Consider the following 22,301-nt stretch of genomic DNA (forward strand, 5'->3'; position numbering starts at 1 on the left):
ATATGTATATATGTGTGTATCCTCATAAAGCTAAAAGTAATATTCACAGTTTTCAAGAGGATGTGATGTGTTATCACTTTTCAAGTCTTTCTCCTTTTTACTCCTTCCTAATAATTGTTCCTATTAAAAATTCATCAACAATTTTTACTTGATATTTTCAAGAATATTCACATTTCAGTCAGCTCCAGTTTATAAATATCCATCAACCAAATTCTTATTGAGCTGTGGACCTGGATACCAAGAACACATTGGTACTTGATGGATGAAAGTAACGGAACAGTCATAGCTTAATTAGTAATTTTCCAGAAGTCAGACTGAGTGCATAGTGCAACATGAAACCTGACACAGGTTGTATTACTACATGCTTCCATGAACAAAATAAAGGAAAGTGTTACTTCACCAGTAACTGAACTTCCAGGAACCTTCTCCAGTTGTCATAAATGATCCATCCAGTAGGTCTTTTGCACACAGATGTGTTAACTGTCTTTTAAGAACTATCATATGTACTTAGTAAACTGACATAGAAGATAGCATGGCAGTGCATCTCAATTCCCTAAAAATATTGTCAGAAAAGTCAAAGATTTATTTTAAAGACTCATAGTAATTATAAATCTGTTTTAAAACTTGCAGACTGTTACTTTTCTTCCAGAAAAGAAGACCTTCACTATTTGTATCTTGGGACATTCACTTTGTGTTCCAGTCAAAATCATTATAGTTTAGGGGACTTAACAAATGTTTCTTCAAAATATCTCATTTTATAGTTGTGTTTATCAAGGTACATACACTCTGCAGCAATTCAGTCTCTTTCTTTAATAGTCATGATATGTGGTTCCAAGGTTAAAACATGACTCTCAAAATACATTTTCTAGGGCAGCCTGAATTCTATTGCCATATTTTAGCATTTTACTTCTGTTTTTAAGAATCAAGCATGATTTATTTTTGAAAGAAATTATACCAGCAGCACTTTACTTTTGCTAACATGATTAGCATTATATTTTGATTTTCTTTTCTTACTTGCTGGCAACACAAAGAAACACTGTTCTTGGAGTTCAGCATTTTCTTTGCCCAGTGTATTATAATCAAGGTTGGGATTGTCCATAGAACTTTTCACATACTATCTGTTTTGGCACACATTTTTAATCTAGTGTTTCTTTGAAAAGTGTCTCAGTCATTACAGGCGACTTCTTATCCTTTATGATATGAATTAGGAGAGGATATTTCATGATTCTTTACCAGTTTATTCCATTTACCACCCATTTAATCCTGAGGCTGGACAATGGTGGTGTCTTTAATTTACAGTAGAAAATAGTAATTATTTTTATAGCCCTTTTAGTGACCTGATGACAGGTGTTTCTGCTTACTCACATTCTTAATCCATGACAGATTGCTTTCCAAATACAGTCAGGAGTATTACACTAATCTACGCAGTTTTACAAAATTTGACGTGTCAGAGTGAAGCTCCTCCTTAAAAATACCTTGTGCTAGTTCTTTCTCTGGCTATTCTGATGTAGATGAAATCATTCCTAATTCCTGATTGTGCATGAGCAAATGCTTACACATAGGCATAATCCATGTTCTATTACCTCATCACAATACCATCTGAGCATCTCACACTCACTAGTGAACTTTATCATCACAGTAGTCCTGTTTCTAAAGATGAGATGTTGACATACAATAAAAGATTAGTCCAAGCTCATGAGGAGAATGTGTCTGCACCACATGCTGCAGCATAAAATGGAATCACTCAGGGCTGTCCTACCATTCTCAGCAACATAAACATTCAGCATTATTTGCTTCTGGCCTTAACTGTATTGTTTTAGATAAGAGGCACTTTGACTATCTCTAGGACTTTTTGCAAATTTATTTTTAGTTTCAGTCTAATATGGAGGTATTCAGAAATTTTCAATTTTATTTATTTTATTTAATTCTTGAAAAGAATACATGAAGGCAAGCAAGAAAAGAAATAAATTTTAATAAAGGAAGAAAAGCATTTCAAATTATCAAAGGTCTGGTGTCTCATCTCCTTTTACATAGCTCTGCTTAGGAATTTCAGATTTCTGATTAAAAATAATAATATGTTGAGGGAAGCTTTAGGACACATAAAGTCTTGAGACAAAAGAGTAGAAATCTGGTTTTACACTACAGCAAAATTTATTGAACAAATGTGAATAGTCATTGAATGTTGAGATGATCAGATGTTTTCTTCCTGCTTCTTGATAATCTGGACAAGGACACAGTCTTTTCAGAATTTTTGCCATTTCTGTACATGTCTCAGATACATTCTATATATGTCTCAGATATTTCTTCCAAATCTGATTAAAAACACATCAATTCAATCACAGACATGTTTCAGAATACAATAGCTGGGTTTCTATTTCAGAATAGACAGCATTGCTGTATGAATCAAAATTTGATTTTAAGTGTTGCCTGACACAAATGCCCCTTGACACAGCAACTTGAATGCAAATTGCAAAACCAGGTACTAATTTCCAAAGTTCAAATTTACAATTTTCAGAATTTAGAACTTTGGTATTTACTGTTATGCTATAAAAAGATATTTCTAAACAGCTGAAGGGCTGTAATTCAAATGGAAGAAGTGACCTGGGATGTGTTAGTTAATTTTAACTAATGATGCAGAATAAATTACCTTCTCTCCCCTGTTGTTATTTTTCCTTTTTTGTTCCTATTATTTTTTCTGGTTTATGTTTAATTCTTCCAATCAATAGTCTTCATAATTTTAAATTGTAATGAGAATTCAGATGAGATATGAACTTACTAAATTAACCTCTGAAAGTTCAGCACTTGCTACCTTGTGTAGGGACAAAAGCTCTTGTAAATTTTGGTCTTCACTATCTTTGCCTGTCTTTTAGGTCATGTATGAAACATTTATGGATAGATCCTGAGCAGGTGCAGTGCCATGTAGCAAAACTAGAGAAAAGAATTTGGAAGACATGTGGTACACTGAGTGCATACCACTGTCTGATATTTGGAAAGACTGAAAAATGTAGTATTCTTTGTAATGTTTTGAGAGAAAAAGATCCTGTTCTCTACTGGTTTATTTTTTTCATGAAGATGCCATGTGCATGCTTGTTTGCATGTAATTGGTACATGTTGAAAATAACACAGCTGCTGAAAATAACACAGTGCCACTGACTTCAGGATATACAATCTGTGGATCACTCTGTGGTGTCTACTGCCTACATCATGGACTTGTGAGTTTGAAATCAGGAAAGATAGTGAAGTCCTTCGCATGAAAGGGTTTATAACACTTCTTCCTCTGCACATTGCACTCTGGCTAAATAAACTCCTTAAGGTGACTAAAGAAAAAAAAACAAACAGAAACCAAAAACACACCAAAAAACTCCAGACTCACCTTGCAATCAAGTTGTTTATCTTCTATCTGCCTCAGTGGAAAGAAATGTGTACATTAACTGTGTATGAATATATGCATATTATATAAATATACACACATATTAAGTAGCATCTCCCTTCCTCATTAACACTTATGTGTTTTGGCAGGCACTACAAAACAAACAGGTGGTCTGTTATGAACTGATAGTGTTGTCAAAGTCTGAAGATCTGCGGGAATTCAGACTGAATTTGCATTCGGCCAAACTCAGCATAATTGTTATTGGCATTTATTCCAATGAAACCTGTCAGGGGTTGAAATCAAGCTATGTCACTGTGTCTGGCCAAACACAGGAGGGAAGAGTACAAAAATGTTTATAACTCATTTGTATTTAAAGTTCTTCCTGGTGGAAAGTAATTCTCCTTATTCTTCCATGTTTGTTTGGTTGGTTTTTTATAAGGCATTCATAGGTTATGAATTGTAATAGAACCTAGCCAGTTATATTACAAAAGCATATGAACATCTGATGGAAAACTCTAGCTACTAGTCACCACATGTGTCTGGATGCTCTCTCTAGTTCTGTATCCTCCTGATATTAAATCCCAGATGCTTCAATGAAAGACATGATCCCTGAAATGTGTTTACTAGAATGTGCTATGCATAAAGAGAAAATTCCTTCCTGATTTCATGTGTTCAAGCTGTACCCCAAAACACTGAGATAAGTAATGCCTGTAATAGTGCCACTTCAGCCACTATTTTTCCATTTCTTTTATGAAACCTTTTTTGTTCTTTCTGAATAGGAGTCCAAATCGCAGAGGGAAAATATTAGCCTTCACAGTAAATTACCTCAGACTTCATGTGTAAATTATATAGTGAGTAAAATAATGACTTTCTTTATAATACTTCTTAAAACCACACAAAGGCTTACACCTTCTCAAGACATAACACTACAGAGCAGTGAGTGTGCCAACTGTGAACATCACAGGTAAATTATATAACAGACAGTCTGTGTATAGCCTTGATTTTGCTGGTGAAAATGAGGGGACAGAATGGAGTCAGTTCTTGGAATAGATTGATTTACATCTTCTCAGCATGACAAATGATGTTTCTCAACCAATAACCTTGGAAGAACAAAAAATCTGAAATTGTAGACTGGTTATCATATACCCCCTTTCCTTGGCAGTGGGCAGGCCTCAGGATTGAAGATGAAATCTACACTTAACTTTTCCTAGAAATCACCATTACAACATGCTTGATAGGTGATCTATGGGGAAATTTTGAATATATTCCTTCAAATGTCATGCTGCCATGGAGTCATCCACAGAGTGCATTTTTTTTACCCTTTTCATAAACTGACATGTTCTTATTCACAGACTATCAGGATCATGGTGGAAGCTTGACTTTCCTGTGTATACTGTGCAGTGATTTTTCAAGAAATTAAGAGCTGCATATTTTAACTTTGGACTGCATACGGACATTTTTTCAACATATATTTATGTCTAGCATATCCAGTGTTAGTCTGCAAAACAGCATGATAAGCGCTAAATTGCCAAGAATTCTTCCTTTAATTACATATGTATACATGCAACTCCCACGCACACATAAATGAGGAACTCCACTCAAACCAGCCCTCTAGGAAACCAAGACTTATATCTCAGATAATTAATTAAGTTAAAATTTCATGTAATCATATACCACTAAAGCAGGGTGTTTCAAACTTTGTGCACATAATCATTCAGTCACAGAGACAGGCCTCACCAGTAATTTCTGAACGAGTTTTACATTAAAAAATGCAAGAAATCTTCTCAAGCAGAATTATAAATAATGGTAGACAGATGGTTTCACACAATCTTATCAGTTTAGTAGAATACTTGTTTATTAGTACAGTGGAATAATACAATACAATCTTTAAAAGAGTGCAGATACTACACTATTAACCATTTAATTTCACTAAATCTGTTATTCTTTGTACTCATCTCTCTTTTTGTTCTCTCCTTAAAAAAAAAGTCTGGAGAAAAATTCAAAATACGACAGGGCTGGTGTCAGACTTTACAAATAAATAAGAAGTGTAGAGCAGTTAAAACCGGTACTGCAAAATATTGGAAAAAATACTGTATTTTGCTTACAGAAACTTATGTTTGGGGATGTTTGAAAGTGAGAACCTTTTAAGGGAGAAAAACAAATAAACAAAACAAACCTCCATAGATTTTCATAAAGTACTTTCAGATTACATTTGTTCCTTTCTGGTTTAGCCAGACTTTCTTGTAGGTAATGATATGGGTGGATCTAGTGACTAATGTTGTTTTCAAGCTTCTAGCCAGCCAAGAGCTTTCCCAGACTTTCATCCTGGCCATCTCTTCCAGTAAGAGACACAAAAAAAGGTGAGGAGAAAGGAAGAGAAAGGACGAAGAGAAAGAGGTGAAATTATGAGGGGTTTGGTTGTAAGGGTTGCAATTTACAGTCTATTCTTTTAAGAGTTAAAGCACAAATACTGTAACTGCTGAAGTGCCTTTGAGCTTCCATTGTTAATTGTGTGAACAATAAAGGGTTCCACTATGACAGCAAGTGATAGTCTAGTACAGGAGTCCTTGCAGAGGTTCTCTGCTCTTTGTAACACTGTCCGGAAACACAGTAGTATCCCTGTTCCTTTTAAAACCATTGGAAATAGAAAAGTTAGTGTTCACAAATGCACTGGCTGGTTTATGAAATACTCTGTGCAACTGTAAACAGTAATTTTGTTCTAACTTCAGGAATGTGCACAAGGTAGCAATCTCTGGCACAGCCTTATGCAATGAAAAACAAAGAATCATGAAAAGTTCTCCATGCAAAAAATATGTATATATAATTCCAAGACATAATCATCAATAAGCTGTCTTGGGCCTCAGCTGAAACAGAGGGGCACATTCTGCTCTTCTCAAAAGGAAATCACATTTGTCGGGGTCTAAGGCCCTTTTGTTAAACAAAGACCAGTTATATAGAAACATCTGGGAAAAAGAAATTCTGGTGAACTGGAAAGAAACTGGAAAATATGCATCTGCATATTGAGTTCCATTGAATTAACCAGCTAGAAAATTAATTCTGGATGGTATGGTTTTTTTCAAACGTTCGTTTAATACTCAGTATGAGCCTCTAGAACTCAGCTGTCTAACCACTGAGGTTACTGAGGTTACACCAGCCTTATCTTTGTGTTTGAGGTCAGAGGTGTGAATTTGAAGTGAACCTCTTAATCACCTGCACCATACTTTTGCACATATTGTGAAAGTCTCTTAAAACTCACAGCATGGGTTATTTCAGATGAAACTAAATTGTATGCAGAGCCTCAGGAACATGTACATCACGTTGCTGCCACTAATGGGCACTCATCACCCAGGGACAGGTAACAGCCAAGCCAAAGTAATCTCCTGACACGTTTGACATACTTGTGAGGGCTTCAGCGGCAGCTGTTTTCTCATACAGATCCACTGCACTACATGAGTTGCTCATGTTGACATAGGCTGAGTGAACTTCTTTCTTTGACCAAGTGTGGTGACAAAGAACTGGCTTTGGTACCCACCTCAAGGAAAAAAATTAAAAATATGTGAATATTAAGTGAAGAGAGGCATTTTCCTGCATCTCAGGTTTAGAGACATCTTTGTAGCTGGATGATTAAGATACTCACTTCAATATAGGTTAAGTGTAAGCAGCTGTGTTAGTGTCCTGAATGTTATGGTTCCCACTTTTAAGTAATGAACTGACCACAGACATGATATAAACAGCTGAAATACTTGATTCAACTCTAGAAATGCCACAAAAAGCTAAGCACCTAAAACCTAGTATTTTAGCTGGCAGTTAGTAATTCTGAGTAACAACAGCAGAACAAGGTGCATTTCTAGTATTTTCAGATGGCACTCACAGTTTCTTCTAAGATGAGAAAGATCTTGGGACTTCATTTAAAATACTCAAAGAAATGAGCTGGCATCACTTGTACTACCTTGTGTTTGCCAGAGGCTAAGAGTGTACGTATAAACAGTGACTGTAAGACAGCTGATACTCTTGTTACCTTATGTTTACTTGTTTGTATGTCTGTATGTTTGCAGAGGTATTCAAATTAGACAACTGTGGTTGGCAATGTTTTGCTGCCCAGTATCAGTGGTTGCTTTGCTGCAAAAGTCATTTGTGAAAAATGACAGTTGAGACAAGAGTCCCAAAAGCTAAAGACTAACACAAGCCATGCTTTTGCTACTGGACTAATACACACCAGCTTTTTAAGTGCATGGGCAGCCGGTCTGGTCTGAACTTAAAGCCATCATGCAATAAACACTCAGAGCTGCAGCAGGTGAACCTGATGTACATTTACGTGGGCTACAGCAGTCCATGAAATAACAACCCAGTATCTCCTTCCACAGAAAGAGGGTAATATAAAACCAAGATAATTTTCCTCACTTCAACCTAAAAGCTAAAAAATCAGCTGAAAGACAAAATAGGCCCCACATGTTTCCTCATGTGTCTGCCTTCTGAGAAGCAGAGCATATAGAGGTTCACATTTGGAGAGATTGGGCTAGAGTAGCGAGTTGGGGCAAAAATCCATTTCTGGCCTGAAAATGCTCTCCAACCTAGAATCCTATAACTTGCTGACAGAAACATGCTGATAACATCTCATCTGGCTTTGGAGAATCTGGCAGCTGCTACCCTGAACACTTTTTCTTTCCTAAGGCAGTCACATGGCATGCAAACACCCTGGAAACCTGGCAGGAGCTACTAGTGGGACACTTACACAGGTGATAATGACCCAACTCTCAGAACTTGAGTTCTCTTCCATTCCTCTATGATATTTATTAAAAAAATCACTACATATATGTTCTACAAAAAGCAGCAGTTGCAAAAGTGATCATACAAATCCACCTAAATCTTCATAAATACTGTTGACTCCTTCACTGAACATCTCTGAGTCACTGTCTTCCTAGGCAGTGGTTTGGTTGGCTTCCATCAGCATTCAGATTTTTTGTTCTTCATCAACAAAGGTCTAAACATCAGCTATGAAATTGGAACCTCTCTCCCTGTTGTTAAGAATTATTGTAGAACATGTACAGCATTGCCTTACTGTTAAGTCCCCTATTGCTCTAAGATGCTTTGGGGGTGATCCCAGACAGACAGATGATTTAGAGGTCAGAGTGTGCTGTCAGCAAGAGAGGCCAGAACTGAAATTTGATGGGCTGAATGTATGTTCAGAAATGTCATGATTTTCTGCCTTTATTATTTTGTAGACATAGTTGGTGAAATCTATCCTATAGAGACAAGTGGCGATAATCTAATCAAATAAAATTGCAGTCTTCCTTTGTAGTGTGATGGCTTTTTGCTTTTTTTGTATGCTGAACATAAGAAGCCACATAAAATCTGACTTTTCTTCTTTGTTTTCTCTTACTGTGCCTTGCTTTTGAAGTCAGATACTCAAAATCAACATCAGTTATATAAAGATACACACACATAAAAAGAAAGGGAAAAAAAAAGAGGGAAAAGAACTAGACAGTGGAGTCTGGAATGTCTTCAACCAAGCTATAAACTTACATTGTTAAGAAGAGCCAAACCACAGTCACTGCTGATTTAAAGGAACTCTTGTACTTAGAGATCATCTTCATGAAGGAGAATGCATGGAAAACAAACATTAAGGTTTATAAACAGAAAGTAAATAAATGGTGCCCAGTGTTGGTCAGCACAAATTCATTTATAGACTGCTCCACTCAAACCATCTGCCATTAGAACAAAAAAGCATGGAAGTCCTTTGAAACTGTAACTTTTATTACAGAGTATGAAAATATCCCAGACAAGCTGAAATTGAGTCCACTTGTCTCTGTGTGTATGTGTGTGCATACATATGTGCTTTCTTGTTGACATATATTATTATAGAGGTGAGCTTTCTGCTGACATTGAACTCCTTTACACCAGCTATTTTGAGACTTAGAGTAAACTAAGCAACAGTTTGCAAAACACAATTGTTTGATCCTTACATAGAAGGTCAGCATGAATGCCCAGTCCTTTAAAGAACTCTTGAATTTGGGTGGTGCATGACTTGTGCCTGACCTTAACTGTTCACTCTTACTCCTTTAGGTTCTCTTAGTTCTAAAAGAAATTCCCTGAAGAGTTGTCTGCAAAACAATGAAAATAATAGTCACATTGTGTGACTGTATCATCCTGGTAGGAACAGGTTATTAGGATGTGTCATTGGGTAGAGCTAACTCATGAATTCTCTACATTTGTCTATATAGACTAGAAAAGAGTGAAATTTATTATCAGTCTTGTTGGAAATGTATCATAATATATTTTGTTGTTATACCATTTTTAGTGAAAAATATGAGGAAAAAAGTATAGAAATATTAAAATACAATCGGGAAATGTATATTCCAAAGCTATCTGAATTTATTTGAGCCTCCTGCAGCAGGCCTTCAGTTGGAAATTGTAATGAAATTTTCCATTGACTTCAAAACAGAGTTAGCAGAACTCCTATACCTAGTATATTTTGGCAAAACTATGAATTCTGGAGGAATTTTTTTTAAGTATTTTTAAAATTACCCTTATAAAATAATAATTTGTGATTATCTAAAATGTGTGCTATTCCTTATGTAATGCCTTTTCAGCTAAAAATAATTTTTATTTCTTCCCTTTCCTTTCCTATGATTTACCAGCTCCAATAATGATGTGGCTTTTCTCGTAACTTCCAGTCCTTAATTTACATACTAAGCAGGGATGGTATTAAGGTAAAATTTTATGTGTTAAAAATAAGTCCCGTCCATTTATAAAGAGCTGCATTTGTTTGCTGCAATTTGGGGAAAAGGGGACACCTATCTGAAATAATGTTTACTAATGTGGAAAAGTAACGTGAGCCACTTTGAAAGGGCACACAGAGCAGTTCAGAAGTTCAGTGGTTAACCATGATCCACCCCATTCCTCCCTTAAAAGAAAGAATTGTGATTCTCCCAAGGGCTTTCTCCTGTGTTCACTTGAGTAAATGCTTTTTTTTTACCCAAAAACCATGGTTCTAAAGCTCCACAGATGCTATAATATCAGCTACAGCCCTGAAGTAGGTGAATGCAGGAGTAGTTCACTAAATATCCGGTGCTGCAATATTACAGAGGACGTCTGCCTTCTCATACTGCAAATGCAGGGTTGTCTCTTCTGGATCAGAAGAGGATTTCCCCTATAAAGCAAAACTATGCATAAGGAAAAGAACAAACTACCTTTATCTATGAAAGAAGAAAAACACCTGCTAATAGCAGTGAAGTTAACAATATTAGACCATTACAAAATACCAACCACTGAGTAAACAGCAACTTGATAATGCAGCAAAATTTTCTATGAAAAAAACCACAATGACTCCAACATTAATTTATCTGTCAGTTGCCATTTGAGATATAGAGAAGGGACAGAAACTGGTCTCTTAATTTACAATGTTCTTTGCTATAAAAGGCCAGAAGAACATGTTATGTGCTTTAACTGCATAATGAAACACACCTGAGTATCTGTTCAGATAAAAACAGAGATTTTATTTTTTTCTAAAAAATTCAATTTTCACAAGTTAAAGTGTAATAATTAACCTTTGGAACTACATAATTAATATTGTATAAGAAAGACATCTGAGGAACATGCTGTTCATGATCATTTGAAAGTCACAAAGGGGAAAACCTTGATAAAGTCATTATTGCTGCGAATTATTCTTTCAGATATGGTTTTGTTGTTATAATTTTATAAGATATTTTAACTACATCGAAATTACCTCCCTGGTCTTTTGGTCTAAAATTGGTATTAAAATTAGCTTAACGACATTTTTTAAAAAAATAATCTGTTGAAGATCTTCAGCCATGTGAAAATTTAATATATTTGATTAAATTACAAAACAGTACAATACAAATTTCTTTTGTAAGATCTCCCTCTTAAACCATACCTGGATATTTGCAGAGTACCTTCAACATTCTAAAAAAATCTTTCAAAGGTTGAAGCATAAGGAAACATGATGCTGTACTATTTTCTACTGAGTAGCTAAATAGCATACAGAGAAAATATCTACTTTGGCTAAGTATTCAGCTGAATATATCACTATTGACTTTTTTTTTCTCTTTCAAAGGATATTGCGTTGCAGAAAAAATACCTGAAATTCCAGCAAAACCAAACCCAACAGACTGATCTGAAAAGACTACTTTATCTTTTGAAAACAGAGCTCTAGTAAGCAGTGTTAGTGGGCTGCTGAAAACCTCCAAGCACTCAAGAATGCACTGTAAGAAAAAAGGCCCACTGTGTTGCATGATTCTTGTACATCTCCAGCAAACCACAACACAGCTCATGAAAATCAACTAAAAGGCTCCCATTTACTTTCCTGGGCTCGGATAAAGTACTTCATCCTGAATAGATTGTAATGAAAAAAAAAAAAGGCAGAAGAGATAAGGAGAAAGGATTTATGACTTGGTATTTATTGTAAACTCTCCAATAAGCCCTTTTCATTGGAGGGGAACGCCAGAAGGCTGTCAGCAGCTGTCTGCTGAGTTCCTGCACTTCAGGCTCATGAAGAATCAACTGCAAGTGTGACTCTTGCTTTCTTGCTGTAAAATCCGATCATAATGTGTTCTCTCCCTGACTTTGTACCAAGAGAAGAGTCAGGAGAGCTGTGTGTGAAGTAGAGGGCAGAAGTCCCCTCTATTTCCATGTTTTTTTAAGAGTCAAAACATAGAGGATCGTAACCCCTGCTTATTTTGTTCATAGGGCAAATCACAGACCCCAGAAAATGATACAATGAAGGATACAGACACAACTTCTAAGGCAGTACTTCTGCTTTAGGGATGTTGGCCCCTTGAGTTAAGTGAATGATGAATTGTTAAGTGAATGAATAATTGTGTCTGTGTACATTTCCACAAAAAACTAGAGAGACTATAAAAAATTCTTAGGTGTCACTGGAAAGACAGGTAATTAAATGATACTGCTGCAGCAGTAACTCTGAGAGATGCAGTTTGTTTCCAGCATGTATCTGAACCTATTTCAAGTACTTGTATGCTGACTGCATCCAGTTCAAACATTTAGAAACAAGGACTGTTTTGTCAGTAATAATATGATGCTAGGGTAACAAAATGGTGTCCTAGAGAGAAATATTTTAGAAAAAAAATCTTATGATTTAGCTAGTGCTCCTCAGTTTTTAATGATGCAGTTTTGGATTTTCTGTGACTAAACTGCAGCCCTGAAAGGATGGGCTGGGGAACCCACTGGAACTCACTAGAGTCTCCTTCCAGAATCACAATCCCAAATATCTACAGAAAGGTGAGGGATGTGGTAGGATGGGCCACAACCATTTCTCAATCCTGTAAAACACTGGGAATTCACCGGGATTGTCACCCAGTGACAGCTCTGGATTAGCTGCACAATTGAACTGGGTTTAGGAAGGTCCAGTCTTACAGCTGTGGATGTCTGGGGAGTTGGGGAGTTATTTCCTTTTTGTGATAGTAATCATTTGTGATAGTAGTCTCCAACAAAAAGCTAAGTGCTGCTGTCCCACAGAACCTGAGGCATGGAATAACCCCACTGGTGTGGGGCTTGTGCCCAAATACAGAACATCTGGTAGATTCCCCTGGAAACAGTAATCATTCAGAATTTGTGTAACTCTACACACTGCTGAGTTAGGACTTGATAAACTGAAAAATTTGCACAGAATTCTGATCTAATTTGTGTCTCCGGTGAGGCCCAGTCTACCTGATAGGTGAAAAACCATGGGAATATTTGGCTGCATATTTCATCCTGTGATGTGATGTTTAGTTGCAGCCTATTAGTGGGCTGTTGAAGGTTTGCTGACTTGCTGGAACAGGTGAGATCCACCCTGCATATAAGGAACATAATAGCAGCCATAGGAAAGAGGAAGGAAGAGGAAGGCAGTGTCTGGAACAAACACTGTGGGGAAAAGCCTCTTTTCAGTACAGTCACAGTGTTTTGAATTATATTTCCTCATGGTAAAACCAAATTCCAGAAACCATGACATTATCTCACTACACAGAGTCACAGTGGAGAGCCACACTATTCAGTTAAGATGAACATATCCAGCTGTGAATGGAGGAAGAAACAGAAGCCTAAAAGAAAGGAAAAAAGAAGGGGGGAGGGAGAAAAAATAAAGGGCAATGTTGCTGTGTTTGTAGTATTTCCACCATAGACTTAGGCCAGAAAATACTCAAAGATTCATAGGAAATGTAGTTTGCATGAGGTGTCTAGCATAATTTTCACAATCTCGTGTGTGTTCATTTTAATACGAACCCAAATCAGGTCAGAAAACTTAGTCAAGTGACTATAAATCTGATCAGAATGCTACATCTATCCCTTAAATATTCATTGCTATAATTCAGTAATTGTGTGCTACATAAAAGAAAAAAATGGATAGTGGCCAAATAGGTAAGTGGTTTTACTTCTGTCCAATAATCAGTGGCAGCCTAATAAGATGTGGATTTTTCTGCAAAACCTGACACCAGCTCAGAACTGAAGTTTGATTCAGAAGTTCTGAAAACATTCTTCTTCAAATCAGGTTTTCCTTTTTGCTCCTTAGAAACTTTGTCCATTGTCCTTTAATCATCTCATCACCACAAATATCTGAGAGAAAATGAATTGACATCTTCTCTTCTGTGATGCTGGATCAACAATATGAAGGCTTAATAAATAATCACTCTTATTCATGTCATTGCCTGGAGTTGATCAGAAGTCACAGAAAGAAGAGTTCAAGTTATAGTCTGTGAAATAGCTTGGTGAAAAAAACAGTGTGCATTTAGAGCCTGACTCAATAAATACCTCCTAGGGTGGAGAACAAAATCAAATGAAGTTCCATTAATCTGTCCCAGAGCTGAAGATAGCATCATCCCAAATCCTAAATTACTTCTGGCAAGCCATCAGCAGAAGAATCCAATCTGTGTCAAAAGTGCTAGATAGTCTAGGGGCTTCCATAAAGGCATTTGGCCCCAAAGGTCATCCATTATACATCCGGTGTAACAGGCGCATGAATTACAGACAGTCCAAACCAAACCCTACAGAAAATCCCATAATTTTTCAGGGGTTTTTTGGTGAGTTCTCAGATACAACCCAGAGTTCTATCTCAGGTCATGGAGATTGTTATTGCTGTACAAATATACTATGCACTATCTAGGTGTGGTCTATCCTTAAACTCATTATGGTTATTTTACTCTAATGTAAATAGCAACAGACACAAGTGTTTACTAACGACACTTTGCTTCCATATCCTTGTCAGTGCCTTGCCAACTTCCTGGAGGGAAACTCAGTGATGCAGAACTTTATTAACTGGAAACTTTGTGTGTATATTTGCTAGTAAAACCTTTGCATATGATCTGAAGCCTACGATTTGCCTACAGTATGTTGTCATCCCAACCATGTTTGTTAACATCAGACTGAACAAACTGGGGGAGAAAAAATGTCAAAAGCGCAATTGCAGATTGAAAGCTGGTGTGAGTCTAAAGCATTCACTACTTTTTATGAACAAAGTTACATATTATACCATGACATCCTTTGTGCCTATACAGCAAAAGAAGATTGAGAATAAATAGTAATAGCTGTATTTATATGGTGGGCTTGCAGGACTCTAGAGCCAATTATTGCTGTATTTTCCTCTGTAATAAGAGAAGCTTTTGAAATAGCTTTTCTGATTTATTTGAATGCATGCTTTCCATTACTTAAAGTTTATACTATGGGCTTATTCCTTTTTTAGGATTTAAGATTTTCTTCTCTTTCATCCTATGAAAAAACTTGTAGCATCACATTGCCTGAAGTGTATTCCTGATAAAAGCATTACTTTCCTAAGCCACTTTACCTGCTTTTTTAATTTAAATGTCTCACTTCCCTCAAAGTCCCTATATAATCCAGATCTTGCATTTAACAGCTGCTGTTTTTCAGGAGTCAGTGTTCTTGCCATTCTGTACGAACATGAGGTCTCCTATAAAACATTTCAGAAAATCCTTTCTTACAAATGAACAACAATGGAAAGGAATGTCAAAAATACAGCTCACTTTTCAATGGAAACATCCAGGTAAAGGACACTGATCCCACTCTGGCATGGAGATCTTGTGGAATAGCTCTTAGCCTCACTCCTGTTGCTGTAATGAGAAAATTACTGTTTATAAAAGCCACATACGTAATCTGCACAGTACCCTAGTGTTCTTGGCTACTGTGTAACTAGCAACTGTTTGGTGCCCTGAAAACTGCCGTCAGTCAAGTTATTCAGGGTTAGTAGATTGGATCAAGGCACTGATGATGATCCGGTAGGGATTGCATGTCGAACATCAGCCATGGTTAACACCTAAGGGCTCCAGATTTTTCAGATGAAGGACCTTATCAACTTGCCAGCAGAAGACATTGACTACAGCTGGATTTCAGACAGGATATGTGAAGCACTATGCTTGGCATGATTTTACCCCGCAAATGGAAATATCATAACTATGTCAAGGAAACAGTATAAATAGCACTGTCCTAACATAACTATATTACTCCTGGAAGCCTCTGTAGGGAGTTGTATTGTGTCATAAAGATATGGCAGCTACTTTAAAGTAGCTCAAGTGTTTCTCATGTGTTTATGCCTTCTGAGGCATACAGATTCCCAGGCTGCAGACACAGTGGATGATCCATGCCACAGTGGGATTTCTGAAAGTAAGCAGATAAAGTCAGTTAGAACTCTGCAGTGAAAGCAAGCTCTTCAAAATCATCTTTGAAGTATGACTTGTCTCAAAAGCTTCAGCTCAGCCGCACATAGATATATTGTGATTTTGGAAACATCCTATTTCTGTTTCTGTGTTTAGGCCAAAAGGGGTAAGGATCAACCACATTCAGGACCCCATATATTGTGCAGACTTTGAATTTTCTTCCCTTATCAACCTTTTGCTGAAGCATCATACACTGCAGTATAGAAATCTGTATCTAACCAGTTAAAGTCTAACAGGGAAAATAGGAAGAAAGGATGAACCTAAGAGAAAAATATTTTCTCAAACCTCCTTTTATCTAACATCCCACATATCAGATCTAACCTAACTAAACCTAACTAAAGGAATGAATTTGACATATAGGTTCCATAAGAAATGTTTCTATGTGTGGTATTGTATTACTTAAACCTACATTTTGCATTGCCCCATGAAGAAAATTTACTTCCTGCTGTGTTCATACACAGTAAAACAAAAGTTCTGACTGTATCTTTAGACACAGCTAAGTAGCAATGGATAATTTTAGAATTCTGGAAAAAAAAAGGAAAAGGTAATTACAAAGATAAATACAGAAAAGAACAAAATCCAAAAAAGCAGGAACATGTAATCACCTGTATCTTAGGCAAAGATTTTCGTCATGCAGATGGCCAAAAGAAAGGAGACTTACACCACCAGGAATAATAAAGTATTACAGGACTGCTATTTGAATTTTAAAGCCTATTTCATCATTCTGCCCTTGAAAATTTTAATTTATTGTCCTTATATTGGACCTGGACCTCCTTGTTTCCTGATCACTCTTTCTCTCCCACCTCCTTTATTACGTTTTCTACTGACAGAATGATTTTTAGGCCTTGCAGCTTGGAAGAAATTTTTGAGGACTTGAAAAGATCCACCTTCAATTTTTCTAGGTAATGAAACTATATAGACACACATGTGGAGGAGTGCAAGATCCTCCTTTATCCTCTTAGCCACAAAGTCATTTCATATAGGTCAGTCAGATTCTTTAGCAAATTATTGCTATGCTACATGTCCATACAGAAGTAAATTTCATCCTCTATATTCTAACAGATCCTTGTGTCAGGACCTCCCTTTATCTAGACTTCCTCTTTTAAAATAATTATAATTGCCAGGAAATTAATATACCTTTCTTATGAATTTGTTATTAGCATTTTCAGAATGAAAAACATATCTGCTTAAAGTTCTACTTCTGTACTTGCCCACATTTCAGATTTAGACCAAATCAAATGCAAGTCTAAGAATGGATTGAAAAACCCCTACATATGTTTTTTGTTTGGATGAAATATATAGTAAATTCTTGTGAAGTCTACTTTAGTTTCCACTGCTAGAGTCACTGACTGAAAAAACAAGAAGGGAGACAAATTGCTGCACCATTTTGATTTTTTTATGTTTCTATACCTACTTACATTAAAGCTAGAGATATAATTAAATCATACATACTACAAGCATTTGGCAGGCTTGGAAAAGCTGCAGTCTGAAAACAAAACTCATGCATTAATAGAGACCTGGCAAAGCAAGTAAGCTACTGATATCTTGTTAGCATTGAGCCACTGCAGCTGTTCAACAGTAGTAGTAAAGCAGTCTCTAGCCCATGAAGAGATTCTATCCAGAGAACATCAGTTTTGTCATTCTTATTATTTTTTCCTACCTGAAATAGAGCAAAGAAGAAGAGAAAGTGAAATGGAGAACAGTAGAAGGTAGATGCCGAGTTTAAGCTACTAAACCAGGAATGTCTCTATGTTTCTGTGGATAGGTTGTTGGCCTGACTCCTTTTCCATGCAAAGAAAGGTATAGCTATGTGGCATATTTATTTTCTTCTTCCTGTGCAATAGGGCTTCATATAGTAGACACTCAAAATAGGAATCTACTCCCATAGTTCCTTCTTTGGAATTGTAGGGGGTAAGCACTGTGATACATGTAAAATTTGCCTTTAAAGCTATCTGTTTAATGTCTTATAACTGGTACTGCAATACGAATGTTGCAATGAAAATAAATATAAATCAGGGGGAAATCTAAAATAAATATTTTGTTTGCCATGAAACCATAAAGTTAACCAGCAGCTGACTTAAAGTGTATGCCTACATCGCCAAGTGATGTAGTACAACCAAGGATGAAGTGGAGTTTGATTCATTGCGGTCTCTTGCTGTTCTTAGGACCATATGTCCTCTTCATGTCTTCACTGACATTGAAGTTCCCATCAGTTGCTGGTACTAGGTCCCCACATTCCAGGAAAAGAACATAAAGTGCAAAAACATCTTGTATCCATAGCAAGGGTGGTACTCCCACTAACTGCTATTCTACTTTGTGTCTTGAACTTTGTAGCCAAAATGGAGGAAAACACTTGGAGCATGGCAGTTGTGTTCTCAGGGACATATCTGAAGACTTGGTGTGTAGACATAAAGCAAATATACACCAAAAAGAGCAACACTTCCTGTGCACTGACTGCTAATATATATGCACCCATTCTGTCCATCACCTGCGACAGGCACTGTTTGTCTTGCACGTAGACTGCAGCTGGACGGAGATATTGTCAGAACCAATGTTCACTGCGTTGTGGGTATGGCCTAAAGCTGTTTATATGCAGTTACAGGGGGAAAAAAGAGGTTAGAGATTTCTAGGGATTACAACCTCTAACTCATTTGTGGGTTTAAGAAGTCAGGAGGAAAAAAAAGCTGCTGTGTTATTCTATAGTTGCAGATTAAGGGGTGTCATAGGGCAGGAATTTGAACTTTATGACATCTTGCAATCCTATGCTAAATCTAGTATCAGTTCTATGAAAACCTCAGCTGCAGTATCAATTTATTTTCTCTGTATTTCCCCTGTGGAAATTTAGACATCAAACTCTTCCTTCAGTTTTCCTTCACTAAACAGGTCTGTCTGAAGCATAGTGTAAAAGGATCCTCATTAGAATCCGTTCTCCTTCCCTCTTGACTGACCAATTTTCAATGATACCAGAGTCATTCTTCCTATATCTTTCAATGTCAGGGTTTGGGTTTTTTTGCCCCCCCCACAAAATACAAAAGTCTTTCTGGACAGGTTTTCTCTTTTCAGGAAGCTCCAAGTTATTCTTGGCACTTTGACAGGGTAGTGCAATTTGAAGTCTGTAGAAAATGAACTGCCACTGGGATCACACAACTGCATCTTTGTTTATCAGAAACCCAGCCACAGCCCTTCTCAGTACAATATGTAATAAATTTTATTGATACATGCATTATGTCCAAGTGAAAAAGAATTATTAAATATCTAACTAATTTATCTGATTAAAGTCAACACAGCCTGATAGGGACTGGTCAGTTTCTTTGTTGTTTTTGACTTTTTTCCATGTCAGTGGGATTACTTGTTGAATTTCTTATAGTAATATGCTCTCTGAACAATGGTGACATGATCAGGTCGTTGTGAATGGAATATTTGTCAGAGAACTCTGATGATGTCATATGTTACATAGATTTCTCTTTCAATCTGCTACAACACCACTGACAGAAAAAGGACCACACCTGCACCAGTACATCCTGAATTCTCATGGTTGAAGTAGATTACATCCTTATGGCTTTAATATTGGTAAGGAAAAGCTTATAAAGAACTGCTTTTTGGTGTATATGGAACAACAACATTAGAGTCTAATGAACAATAATTAACATCTTTCATAGCATCAGTAGCTCTTTAACTCTGGATTCAGTAATGTTAGCTCACAGAGGGGACAGATATCAACCATGTAAAGGGAAACACAACCTTCCATTTGATTAACAGTTTATTATCTCATGTTTACTCTTGATGTACCAAAACTAACTCCACCTAGAAAGATGCTTTTGTAAGAAAATACCACTATAAATCAACTTCTGGATTACACAAGTAAAGCAGGGAAAGAACATATTACAGAAAACAATCTTGTGCAGAGATTTACTGAAATTGGTAATGAGCTTAACCAAGGAAAAAGTAAATAAAAAATAAAATACTGCTGATGTATGAAGTGTAAAATTTCTAAGATATTCAAAACATTTTTTTTTCATTGAAAAATCCACTCTTTAGGTGACTACAAGCATACTTTGCTCAGAGTAATTGTTTACTCATCTGGAACTCAGCCTCTTTTTTGCCTTTCTTTAGTGCATCACACATCAATGTGGAAAATCCCTCTTATTTATTATTCTTATTACTTCTTTAGCAAGAGTATCTTCCATTGGAAACCTGACATTTGAAGCAATAAAGGGAGGCAATTAAATAGTGAGAGCAATTACAGGAGGAGAAAAGGTTATTGCACATGCTATAAATATAGAGATACTACCATAAGACATCCTTGCAACAATGTAATTTGAAAATAGACACCCAAATACTTCTCAGTCTTTGACCCAGTTTAATTACCCCGAAAATGAGTACAGAATAAAGAATTTTGGTACTCAGTGGTGAAAGGCTTTAATGAAAATCTATATTCTCCTTTCCAATTGAAGTTCCATTTCCTGCCAGATGAACCATGAAGTGGTAACAGCTTGGGGCAACGTTTTTGATACGAGAGCTCTCCTAGAAACAAGGCTTTGAGAGAGAGTGAGAACCAGAGACACCAAAAAAGAGGGGCACACAATGAGAATTGATATAATAAAGGACATATTTTTTAGAAGATTTTTAAAAAAATATTTAAACGGAGTTAATATATTACACAAATAAAGCTGATTGATTGCACTTGTAGTGCAGTTAAGCAATTTGGAGAGTGCCAGATCAGTATTCTTGTTCTATAATGGCCATGATAACTCATCATATTTTCTTTCCTACTTGTAATCATATTTCATTTTCTTTACCAGAATTCTACAAGTAATTGCTGGTGGCATATAGACTAAGTCACAGATGTTAGAACAAAAGATAAAACAGTACACTGAATGTACATCTCACATTTATGTGCAACAAAGGTTGTCAGCTGTTTTTTCCTTGCAGCTGCTTAAAGGTCTTACTGTCCTCTCTCATTGGAACAACTCTCTTTTGAGAGACTGCAATGCAACAATGCTCTTGTTAGTTATTTAATTCTGTTTTATTGTGGTTAACATGAAGCATAACAACTAGAAAGTATGTGGTATTAACTGTATCGAGTATTTTTCACCGGTGCAGTTTTCATGAGGCTGGCAAAAGACTGCTACACTGAAGAGCTAGTCTGAAAAATGTCTGTTTGTTCCATCAACCCACCAGAATCTACAGGAAGATGACTTTAGTATGCCCCATTAATGACTAGGGTTAAGTGAAGCCTTTCCTTCCCATCTGTACCAAAAAATGGATGAAAGAGAAATCCCATTTACAGTATGTCTCCACACATTGGTTCCAGGAGGGCTATGTTATGCAGGTGAGTTCAGAATCCCACAATTCAGAGAGAGCTCTGGAGTCCACACCATTGCCAGACACCTCCACTTGCCTTGTCTAGTAGCAATTTTTGTCTTGGACTGGTGATTAGCAATTAGCAAACCACCTTCTATAAAAAGAAGTACATGCGGAGATGAATCTTGTCTCACTTTGTATTTGGGGATAAAGTGACAATCAAAATTACATCTTCAGTTGTGGCACTTCAGACTTCCATTAAGTCAACACAAGATTTAACTATGACAGGACTTTAGGGCTGGATAAAGTATATGATAAGCAATTTAGAAATCAATCTTAGTTGACTCTGAAAATTGTCATTTTAAAATCTTGAGTGAAGGTTTTGAAATCCAAAGTTTATATTGAACTTTCATAATAAAATATTAGAAAGATAGCAATGAACATGGATTTACAGTTTAATGACATCATCATAATCAGAATATTGAAACCAAACCCCCTTATACAAAAGTCAGTAATTTATCTGAGAATAGACCAGCAATAGAAAAGAATCTTGATTATATGAGGTCCTAGATTGCTTCTATCCATCAGAGAGCCTTTAAATAAGTTTGCAGAGTCCTAAACTAGGAAATTTAAGGATTCCCTAAACTTCAATACACACTTTCATAAAAATAAATTCCAAATATTTTCCTCAGTCACTCAGTGAATACTGCTGTCCTGGGTTGAGCTGGCAAAACGCCAGCTGTCCAAGACAGGGTGATAGGGTTCTTCCCCCCTCCCCGCCCAACCAGCCAAGGGAAAAAGAACAGGGAGAGAGGGAAAAAACCACTTCAAACCAGGTTTATGCTGAAACTAACTACATGTATTTATACAGAAAAGAGAAAATAAAGAGAAAGCTACAATATAACACACACTTACACAAGTTATGCATAACAAGAGATAACTTCCCACTC

The sequence above is a fragment of the Pithys albifrons genome, chromosome 3, assembly GCF_047495875.1.
Source record: "Pithys albifrons albifrons isolate INPA30051 chromosome 3, PitAlb_v1, whole genome shotgun sequence".
Classification (NCBI taxonomy): domain Eukaryota; kingdom Metazoa; phylum Chordata; class Aves; order Passeriformes; family Thamnophilidae; genus Pithys; species Pithys albifrons.